The sequence below is a fragment of the Cibotium barometz genome, chromosome 35, assembly GCF_041138505.1.
Source record: "Cibotium barometz isolate CiBa-2024 chromosome 35, ASM4113850v1, whole genome shotgun sequence".
Taxonomy (NCBI): Eukaryota; Viridiplantae; Streptophyta; class Polypodiopsida; order Cyatheales; family Cibotiaceae; genus Cibotium; species Cibotium barometz.
In genome coordinates, this window is record NC_141080.1 from 32,066,526 (window position 1) to 32,077,779 (window position 11,254).

The 11,254-nt window shown below is 40.1% G+C and overlaps 1 pseudogene; it reads left to right on the forward strand.

Annotated features, from left to right (window-relative positions):
• Positions 1-810: 810 nt before the first annotated feature.
• On the forward strand, positions 811-7,245 carry LOC147618329 (laccase-4-like; annotated as a pseudogene).
• Positions 7,246-11,254: the final 4,009 nt, after the last annotated feature.

Sequence of the window (11,254 nt, forward strand, 5' to 3'; positions counted from 1 at the left end):
ACATTTTATAGCTCACCCAAATCTTTGATCACAACCCAACATTTTTTCCAAGTTGGCATCCTCCCATTAGACCCTTTACTAACCCTCTTTTAAATCATTAAGAGCATATTAGGGGGGTTTGAAAAAATTCCATTATTTTGGTAATTTCATTTTTAATCTACTTTTTCGACTGCCATTTTGGTTCGCCTGGGAGCCTTCGCGACCGCTGGTTTGCTCGCGCCCTCGCACCTGACACAGAGGTCTTCTCGGCCTTGGGCAACTTAAGACATGTATTAAATGTAGGAATATGGCTCATTCGGTTTGAAATGCAATATTCGTACATTTATTTAATGTACGAATAATATAGCTTATCTGGTTTGAAATGGCATCCAGTAGCTAGTAAGTAAACAACTGTGCATTGTTTAGTCACATTTCAAGCAACCAAGGGCACGCTTGTCTTAAATGCGGTATTAAACTAATAATACTGGTCCGTGTGGCGATGGCAAAACCGCGGGCTGCGTGAAGATAGATGATCCTGTTAATGAAAACCGGGGCTTGTGCTTGGTCTAATTAACAGAGTTCCACGACCTTGTCTTACGGGGTTAACCGTGTCAACCATGCATGCTACACGGATCACAATATAAATCGAGGCTTTGTACTAGGTTCAATATTAATCAAGGCTTTGTACTAGGTTCAATATTAATCCACTCATCATCGACATTCTTTAATCATACTTCTTCTTTTTAGCTTAGCTTGGCTTGGCTTGGCTTTCTCTTATTAATCGCATCCTACACCACACCACAATTTGCTATTCTCTTCAGCCCAAATTTAATGACTATATTCTTCTCCATTCTTCAGATTCATTCTTTGTTGCTCCTCCTTGGATCGGCGCTTATACTAGTGCGTCTAGCCTGTGCAGGCTCCGTCGTCAATGACGACGGAACCATGACACACCATTTTGATTTCAAGGTAGCAATTATCTCAATTAAGCCACATAATTGGCTTTCGGTCATTATGGTCAACACTTATAATTAGAGCGATTAATGATCGTTAAGATCAAACTTAATCATCAGTGCTACGATCGACAAACTCTACGTATAGGAGTTTGATTATCAGTGCTTAGATCATGCTGCAGACGCAGTTATGAACAGGAGGATTAACGATAGAACGATCAAACTGATCAACGAAGAGTAGTACAGTTATAGGAATATTAATGCTTATAATCTAGCCGCTGTAAGTAATCATAAGACCAGGAATATCGATTCAGGATACAATTATAAGTATGATCGTGTTTGCTTATGATCGATCAGGTGCATTACACCAACGTTACTCGCCTTTGCCATACCAAGCAGCTGGTGGCAGTGAACGGGCTCTTCCCAGGGCCTACTATCTACGTGCGGCAAGGGGACACAGTTAACGTGAGAGTGTCTAATCACGTGGTGGAAAACATATCAATTCACTGGTAATTCTTATTATGATACTTCGAGACGATATACTTATTATAATAATTATGGTATATTAAATCATCCTTAATTGGGGCCTTCATGATTTCTTAAATTACCTTGTAATTATTCAGCAGCTGCTGTTGTAATGAGTAGATCAATGACCTTGCAAATTGTATTAATCTCGTAATGCGCCTGCATCAGCTTGAATATTTATCTATTACCGCTGCAGGCATGGAGTGAGGCAGATGTACACAGTTTGGTCCGACGGCCCCGCCTACATCACGCAGTGCCCTGTCCGCCCGAACACCCATTTCACACACAGCTTCAGAGTCGTACGAGAGCAAGGGACGCTCTTCTGGCACGCCCATCTCAGCTGGCTCCGGGCAACCGTGTACGGCGCCTTCATCATCCTGCCCACCAAGGACTTCCCCATCATCCTAGGTAACTATTAGCCATACAGTATGATCATCACAATGTTAAGCTAATCATCACACTAGCCATGTATATCGCATAATCACATTATGTTAATACACTAATCATCGATCATAGCCTATATATAGTGCATAATCACTCTGCTCAGCTAATCATCACACTAGCCATAGGATTAGAACTATATTGAAGGCAACCATACTAACTAGAGATAAAAGCTTCGGACTGGAGACCGATCACTCTCCTCAATAGCGCTTACAAGATCTTTGCCAAAGCTCTTGCTTTAAGGCTGAAAGATCATATGAATGATTGGATAAGACAGGAACAGAAGGGATTTATTAAAGGAAGGTACATTCTGGACACTATAATCACGCTTTGGGAAACTATGGAATATGCAGAAGAATCAGAGCAGGATTACATTTTCTTTAAAATAGACTTTGACAAAGCCTATGATAGACTTAGATGGGACTATATGCTGGATGCTCTGAAACACATGGGTTGTGGCCCTAGATTCTGTAGCATGGTTAAAACCTTATTGGGCAATGCTTCTGCGCAGGTTTGTGTCAATGGAGATTTGACACAAGCCTTCAAATTGTCAAGGTCCATCAGGCAAGGCTGCCCTCTGGCCCCCCTTCTGTATGCAATAGCGGCGGATGGACTCAATTGGCTTATCCATGACAGAATAAGCAAAGGTGATCTGAAAGGTATTTTACTTGGTAATGGAGAACAGGTGTGCACGGAAATGTTCGCAGATGACTCCAATGCTCTTGTGGAAAATGAAGAGAACAGCATAGACACCTTTTGGGAATGTTTGCAAACCTACTGCAAGGCCTCTGGCTCAGTGATCAACCACAACAAAACAGGGATCAGAACCAGCATTTAGCCCCCGCCTAACTAGCTCCTACAAGAAGGATGCAAGGTTATCCAGGATGGTGAAATTATTAGGATTCTTGGAATACCTATGGGATTCAGAGTGTCACTAAGGAAAAGATGGCAATGGGTCATGCAAAAACTTGAAGTTAAGCTAAAAAAATGGCAAAATAGACAACTGAATATGGCAGCCAGGAAAATGGTGCTTAACCACTGCATCATTCCAACTGCAATCTACTTCTTGAGCTATTGGAGACCTCCTGAAGAAGATGTGAAGATGTTCTTGTCCCTTTGCAGGAACTTTCTCTGGGGGGAGGAGACCCGTGGGTAAAGAAAGTGGCCAAAGTGAAATGGGAAATCTGTTGCCTCCCCACTGAGCTTGGAGGATTGGGAATTCTAGACATAGTAGAATTAGCTGACAGACTGGTAGCCAAATGGATTCTGAGAGGATTAATGCACCAGGACAAGAGTTGGACGTGGCTTCTCAACAGGAAAAATCACATGTTTGCTCTTAGAGGCCAACATAGATGGAAAAACCTCCCCCATCTAACCATTATTGGAAGCAAACACGGGATAAACCCAAAAGGATCGGAACTGGTGGTTTCGATATGGAAGGCCTGGGGGAAGGTGAAAGGGCAGTTGGAGTTAGCCACGGCCCTCAAAGATTTGCTGGGATTGCATCCTCTCGACTCCATATGGTGGCCTGCCCTTGATCTGCCACCACCAACGGATACTCAAGATTTGGAAGAGGCTCTGAAGCTGCACAACATGGGCATTAAGATATGGGCAGACCTGTGGGACAGAGAAAAGAAAACATGACTAGCAAGAGCGGATCTCATAGCTAAACACAACCTCTCAGACTCACAGCTGGACACTGTTGGGAGAAGACTGATGCTATGGCAGAGGGAAGACTGGTGGCTAATGACAATAGAGGACCCCCCCAAGTTGAAAGCCTTCCAGTGGAAATCCCAAAGATACATCTGGCCTATCCCTCCCATAGTCTCCTCCCCTCCTGTCCATCGGTTTCTTAACCAAAGATGGAGTATCCTCAAAGACAGAAGACAATGGTATTTTCTCTTTAAGTCCTTATGGGGGAAACATGTGGAACCTAAGAAAGCCTGCCTAGCTTGGCTTATCATGTACAGAGCCATCTGGACTCAGAAAAAGGCTCTTGCTATCGGGAAGGGCAATGGTACTTGCAGCAGATGCAACAAAGAAGAAGATGATGTCCACATATTTCTTTTGTGCCCTGCCATAGAGCTAATGGTTAAGAAACTTAATGAATATGTGGCTAGTTGGGGGCAAACATCACTGTCATGGAAACATCTGCTCATTGGTGATTCAATAGGATGCTCTACGGAGCTGTGGACTGTAATTAGAACAGAGATTCTCTGGTTCTTTTGGCTTGAAAGACTAGCGGCCTTATACAATGGCAGTACTAGGAATACTAACACCCTCAAAAGTCAGCTCACCTCCGCTGGAGAGAGATTCTACCTAAGGAAGCTCACTGCCATTGAGACCAAAATTTCAAGAGCTAAAGTCCAGATTGAAAGGTCGGCCATGAACATTCAGGCGAAGATAAAGCTACTACAGCTACAAGAAAAGAGAGAGCAACTCGTCAAGATTGATCTCTCCTATGTTCTAAAGCTCCAGTACCTATAGGAAACTTAGGTATGATATAGAAGCCATCTTGTAACTCAGTACTTTGGTAATCTGTAATCCCCCATGAATCCCGGTATGTAACTCAGTACTTTGGTAAATTGTAACTCCCCCATGATTCCATGTATCAGGAGCTTGGCCAAAGCTAATTCTCCGACTCTTGTAACCTGTATTGTCTTTTTTCAGTAATGAAAATGCCTTTTATTGAAAAAAAAAAAAAGCTTCGGACTCTATATATATATAATGCGGCTGCACCTTCGTAGCAGCAACACTTAATTGAGGCTTACCTTGTGCAATGGTAAGCTAATTCGATCACTCGCAAGGGTTAGAGCTTAGGTGAATCTGTACTAGACTATATATAGCTAGAGATAAGATAGCACATATTCTTGTAATGTGGCCGCAGCAGCTACACACGTACGTGCCACCCGCCCCTAGTTGAGAACAGTAAATTAATGCTTACCTTTCAACTTGATCTTGCAGGAGAGTGGTGGAACGTGGACGTGTTGGATGTTGAGAAATTTGCTCTAGCAGATGGGGGAGGCTACAACTTGTCTGATGCCACCACTATCAATGGGCAGCCTGGCTTGCTCTACAACTGTTCACAGCAAGGTGCAGAGGCCGAAAGCAGATCAAAGTTTAAACGAATTAATTATTTTGAACAAATCTACTTGTGACCAACTTGCGTGATTAAAGTTTGATTAGAATTGTTGGTGTTTTCCCCAGATGTAACCAGTGTGAGGGTGAAGCAGGGGGAGACGTATCTACTGAGGAGGGTGATCAATGCGGCCATGAATTTTCAGATGTTCTTTCAGGTCGCAAAGCATAAGTTGACAGTGGTGGAGACAGACTGCACACTGTGTAAGCCTTATACAACAGATGTGATAGTGCTAGCGCCTGGACAGACAGCTGATGTGCTAGTAACAGCAGACCAGGCGATTGATAGCTATGTCATGGCTGCATCCGCATACTCACCGGCTAGAGAAGACAAGGTCCCATACCCCAAAACCACCACAACCGCCTTGTTTATCTATGAAGGATCAGCTAATTCCACCACCACGACCCCCAACAACAGTAGTCAAGCTGTCGATCAGCGCCTCTATACTTTTCCCACCTTCATTCCGGCCACTAATGGCTCTGATTATGCCCTTGATTATGTGGGGAGCTTGAGAAGCTTAAACAGCAAGGCGTATCCCTCGCTAGTGCCCCAGACCGTCAACCAAAGCTTCCTTTTCACCGTGGGATACTCGCTTGAAGAATGCCCGGCCGGACAAACCTGCTACGGCCCGGAGGGACAAAAAATCTCTACGGCCATCAACAACATCACATTTGTCGCCCCCAACATCTCCATCTTACAAGTAAGAGATCTCATATTCAACTTAATGCCTCTACGGCAGCAGCTAATCATTGTTTGAAGCCTCATGATCTACGAAATTAATTAGTATACCTGCAATATTCACTAATCACCACATCATCATTGATCTTTGATGTGTGTAATCAAACATCAATTAACTAATCGGTATAAGCTTGCTTCATTTGACTTCTTCATACCTGCACCAGGCATATTACGAAAGCAAGAATGCTGCTGACTTGCCGGGAATGTCCACCTCCACTGCAACGGACACCTTCGAGACCAATTTTCCCAGCGAGCCTCTATACCAATATAACTACACGGGCCCCTCTATAGAGGACAAGTTTGCAATCTTTGGGACCAAAGTTAAAGTAGTGGACTTTGAATCCAACGTGCAATTGGTGCTCCAAAACACACAAACCCTATTTTTTGAGAGCCACCCCTTCCATTTGCACGGCTATAACTTCTATGTGGTGGGCATGGGCCTAGGCAACTACAATGCATCATCAGACCCAGACCACTTCAACCTCATTGACCCTCCTGCCATGAACACAATAGCCGTCCCACCAGGAGGATGGGTTGCTCTCCGCTTCTTCACCGATAATCCAGGTAAACTCACTCAGCTATATAAAACACATATATACACAGATACCTTTCATTGCATGTGTTAACCCTGCATGATGATGCAATTGTTGATTCCATGTAAGATTGAGTATATGCATTATAACAAGTACATGCATACATGTATGTGTATATTGCACCTACATGTATACTTGTAATGTGTATAAATACCTTCCATTGCATACATTAACCTTGCATGCAATCGTTGATTCCTTGTACTCTTGAGTATATATAGTACAAGTACATGCATACATGTACGTGTATACACACACCTACACGCATACTTGTAGTGTATATAGATACCTTTCATTGTTGCATACATCAACCTTGCCTGCATGCAAATTGTTGATTCCATGTCTTGAGTATTATATACATCACAGGTACAAGCATACATGTATGTGTTACATGTATACTTGTGATGTATATGTATACATTACAAGTACATGCATACATGCAGTCGATTCTTCTTTATAGGGTCACAATATTTCATCTGCTAGAGAAACATTTTGACATTTCATATTCTTTATCACGGGTGCTTTTTAACTAGGGGACACATCCACTTTCCATCTAGTTTCTAGCCGATACATCTCTGAGATGGGTACCATTGTGAAGTGCATTTATAAAGGTTCTTCTTGTAAATAGTGAACTTACGATAATTGAGTTTTACACATGATAGGAGTTTGGCTTATGCACTGCCACTTTGAGATGCATACATCATGGGGGATGCAAATGGTGTGGATTGTCAAAGAAGGAGACCGAAAACTCCCACCACCACCAAAAGACTATCCAAAATGCTAAACACTTGAAGACTATCCCAAATCCAACATTACCTTGCAAATGGACATCTACTTTTCAATAACATTACCTTGCAAATGGACATCTACTTTTCAATAACATTTACATCATGTTTACTAAGCATGTTGAGAAAAGGGATATACCGATGGACTCCATGGCACATGGCTATATTGCCTTTCCTCATAACTACAGTATTCTTTGTAACAAGCATAGAGTATTTTACAAAATCTATTTGGATTATTGTAATAAGAGGGAGCTACATTCAGTATGACACATGGCTCATTTGTCTTTCCTCGTAATTACACTCTTTTCAAGTGTAGAATAATCCAAATCTTTTAAAGGTTTAATAATTCCAAGTCATGTTTGTATAAATTTTAGTGAGAAGTAGTGCAGCGTATTATCGTCCAAGAGGGAGTTGCATTCAGTATGCCACATGGTTCATTTGTCTTTCCTCGTAATTACAATCTTTTCGAGTGTAGAATAACCCAAATTTTTTGAAGGTTTAATAATTCCAAGTCATGTTTATATAAATTTTAATGAAAAGTAGTGCATATAGTTTCAAACCAAAACACCTTGTTATAAACCCTTTTAAATTGTTAAAACCGTAAAATTTCATGGTTCTTCAACCATCTCTAATTATTATAATAACTAAACTTGTTCACTTCTTTTACATATTTTAGTATAAAATTAGCCTCATAAATGACATTGACAAGACTTGAAACTCTTAGGATCAGCACCTTTTTTATCATAAAAGTATCATAATAAAGGGGTTTTTGTTACATGCAAAATTTGTTTATTGAAAAAATATCCCAAAAAAATGATCACACATCATTCCAATACAAGCATTATATTTGCTAATCCACCCTATTAGTTATTCTAACTTATTCAAAAACTTACAATGTGTTGAATATTGTTAATATTTTAATAATACATGATCTATTGAAAAAATGTTAACTTAACTATTGTAAATCTATATTTTTAAGTAAAATTTACTAATAATTATAGATTATTATTTTATTTATATCACTCATTTAGGTAATAGTAATACCTTCCTTGCCTTTTATAATTTTATTAATGCATTTTTTTTTCATGTACCTTCTTAGTTTGTTTATTTGAGGCTCCAAGTTATTCACGCACCAAATGTTGTCGATTACACATTAGTAGAATTCAAAGTTTGTTGCCAATCACATGCATACATACTCTTTAAAGCCTTAGTACTCATTCACAGTTTGTTGCCAGTCACATGCATACATGCTCTTTAAAGCCTTAGAACTCATTCATAGTTTGTTGCCAATCACATGCATACATACTCTTTAAAGCCTTAGTACTCATTCACATCAACTTGAATTATTTAGAAAAGCCTAGAATATGATAATTTTTTCCAACAGAGGGTGGTCAATTAATTTGTTCAACAAAAAGGTCAAACCACCCCATTTAGCATAAATAAAGCACATGGCCATATGCCTTTCCTCATAACTACATTCTTTGCAAGTATAGAGTATTTGTAAAAGTATGTTTAGATTATTGTAAAGAGGGAGATCCATTGACGATGGCACATGGCTCATTCGTCCTTCCTCATAATTACATTCTTTGTGATACACGAGTTTTATTTATTTAAAGATTGCATTTAACTCCAAGTCACGTTTGTATAAATTTTAATGAAAAGTAGAGTGCATATATATTTAAACCAAAACACCTTTTTTGTAAATCTTTTTCATAAACACAAAAGTTTATGGTTCTTCACCAATCTCCAAATAATATAATGATTAAACTAGTTTACTACTTTTACATAAAGTTAGTTAGCCTCACAAATGACATTGGTAAGACTTCAAAGTCTTATGCCATTAAGGAACACCTTTTTTATTATTAGGTATCATAACGAAGGGGTTTATCTTACACATACACATTTTTTATTGAAAACAATCTCAAAATAAAAAATATTGATCACGCATCATTCTCTTTTTTATATATACTACAAGTAATCTATATGCTAATCGATCCTATCATTCATGTACTTATTCACCCTATCATTCTCTTTTATATATATAACACAAGTGCAATTTGACACAGAACCAACTGACTTAGAAACATCTCCAAATGTCCTTTGACACACACAGGCCCTCTGGTAGCTCTAAACTTGAAGAGATATCACATTATAGACACCCTTCTGGCTACAACTGACACACAGTTGCTTTAGATCTGACTATACCTGACCAACCAACTAAAATGACTCAGCTGGAGGCTTTCTCTAGTCTACATCATCTAGAACTTCTATACCCTCTAGACACGCAAACCAAACATGAATCTCAGTTGACTTGTGATCACGTGAATATTAAATCCCTGCTTTCAATTCTCTACCTTTGGATGTATATAGTTATAACAACACTTTGCTTGTACCTACAAGACAAGCCACATCATTGAATGTGACACAATTGAAAAAAGAAGGAAGGGTGAGAACAACAATCTTCCAAGCAAAGAGAAGAGAGGGTAAAAACATGAGAATTGGAAAAATAAATCCTCAAAAATGATAGACACAATTATAGGTTGTCATGGTCATAGCATAGGAGTAATTGAAATCTAGGTGGCCACATGGCATAGTACTCCATAGTTAACATGCTAAAAAATGGTCATAACAGAGGAGTAATTGAAATCTAGGTCGCCACATGGCATAGTACTCCACATTTAACATGCTAAAAAATGATAAATAGAAGGATATAGGTTGGCATGGTCATAGCAGAGGAGTAATTAAAATCCAGGCCACATGGCATATTACTCCGTAGTTAACATGGTAAAAAAGGATTGGTGCATTCCTATAGAAAAATGATGAAACAATGTACTATTTAAACTTATACTACTTGAGCTTATAATGATGAAACATTGAAATATAAACTTTTAAACTACTTGAACTTACAATGATTACCTATGTATTTAATTACAAAAGGGACCTATCTAGTAGATGAGTTTTTTGTAGACGACCTCTTGAACCCCCTGTCCTCCCTATTCCCATTGTCCCCATTGTTACAGAATCCACCTCTATTCCAAACACCATAGTTAAGAACCCTCCCATACCTAACCCTATCATTCCCCCTTAGCCCAAACCTATCGAGTTGGTGGTTCATTCTAATACGGTGGTTCCCCCACATCAAGGCTTAGAAATAATTTCCATTCATAGGAGCCACAGGTGAGGAACCACCTAGAGCAACATGAACTGCACTCCGCCCCAGTCCCAACAGGTGCAGCCCCAACGAATAGGACATCTTTCAAGGCCTAGCTCCTATTCAGAACCTGGGAAACATTGAGGAGACAAGGCAGGAAGAACTGCCAGCATCAGCTTGAGCTATAGGTCAAAGAGTAAAGATGAAAGCATGCAAACACAAAGTGCCCAAAGAATGTCCGAGGAAGATCATGAAGCTCAAAGAGCAAGGGAGAGGGCAAGGCAAGAACGCAAGTGTTTAAAAGCAGCAAGATGATAAGAGGAGAAAGAAGGGGCCCGCTGGGGGGAGTAGTGGCGTAAGCAGGAAGAAGAAGCTCACCAAATGGAGGAAGAGAAGAAGCAGGAGGAGAATAAGGATGCTAGGGAAGCCCCACCACCAAATAAGAATGAAGTATCAAAATGATCATGCCCCATGAGCCAATCAGCCCCCTTGCAAGTATGTGGGGGCTAACATATGGAAAGTTGGGATGACCTTGAAGAGAAAGAATGATGGCAAGGTTAACTGTGCAAAAGTCAAAAGAATATTGAGGGTATTTTTTCACAAAGAAGAAGAGTTGGCGAGCTTAGAGATGCTGCAATGAGGACTAATGAATCCCCATCCAATGTTGAGACGCAAGTTTGCTCAAGCAATGAGGAGCAAAAAACTTTAGTTTATTCTTTTTATTAGCATTAGTGCTAATCACATGAGAGGACTTAAGGGTGCATGTATTGTATTCTTCTTCTAAAACGTGTTCATGTGGTAATCATTAGTGCTAATCACATGAGAGGACTTAAGGGTGCATGTATTGTATTCTTCTTCTAAAACGTGTTCATGTGGTTGTTGGTGGTGGCGCTTGGTCTTTACTATTGCTACTCGACCCATAGATGGGCCTCCCTCATTCACTACTACTGCGA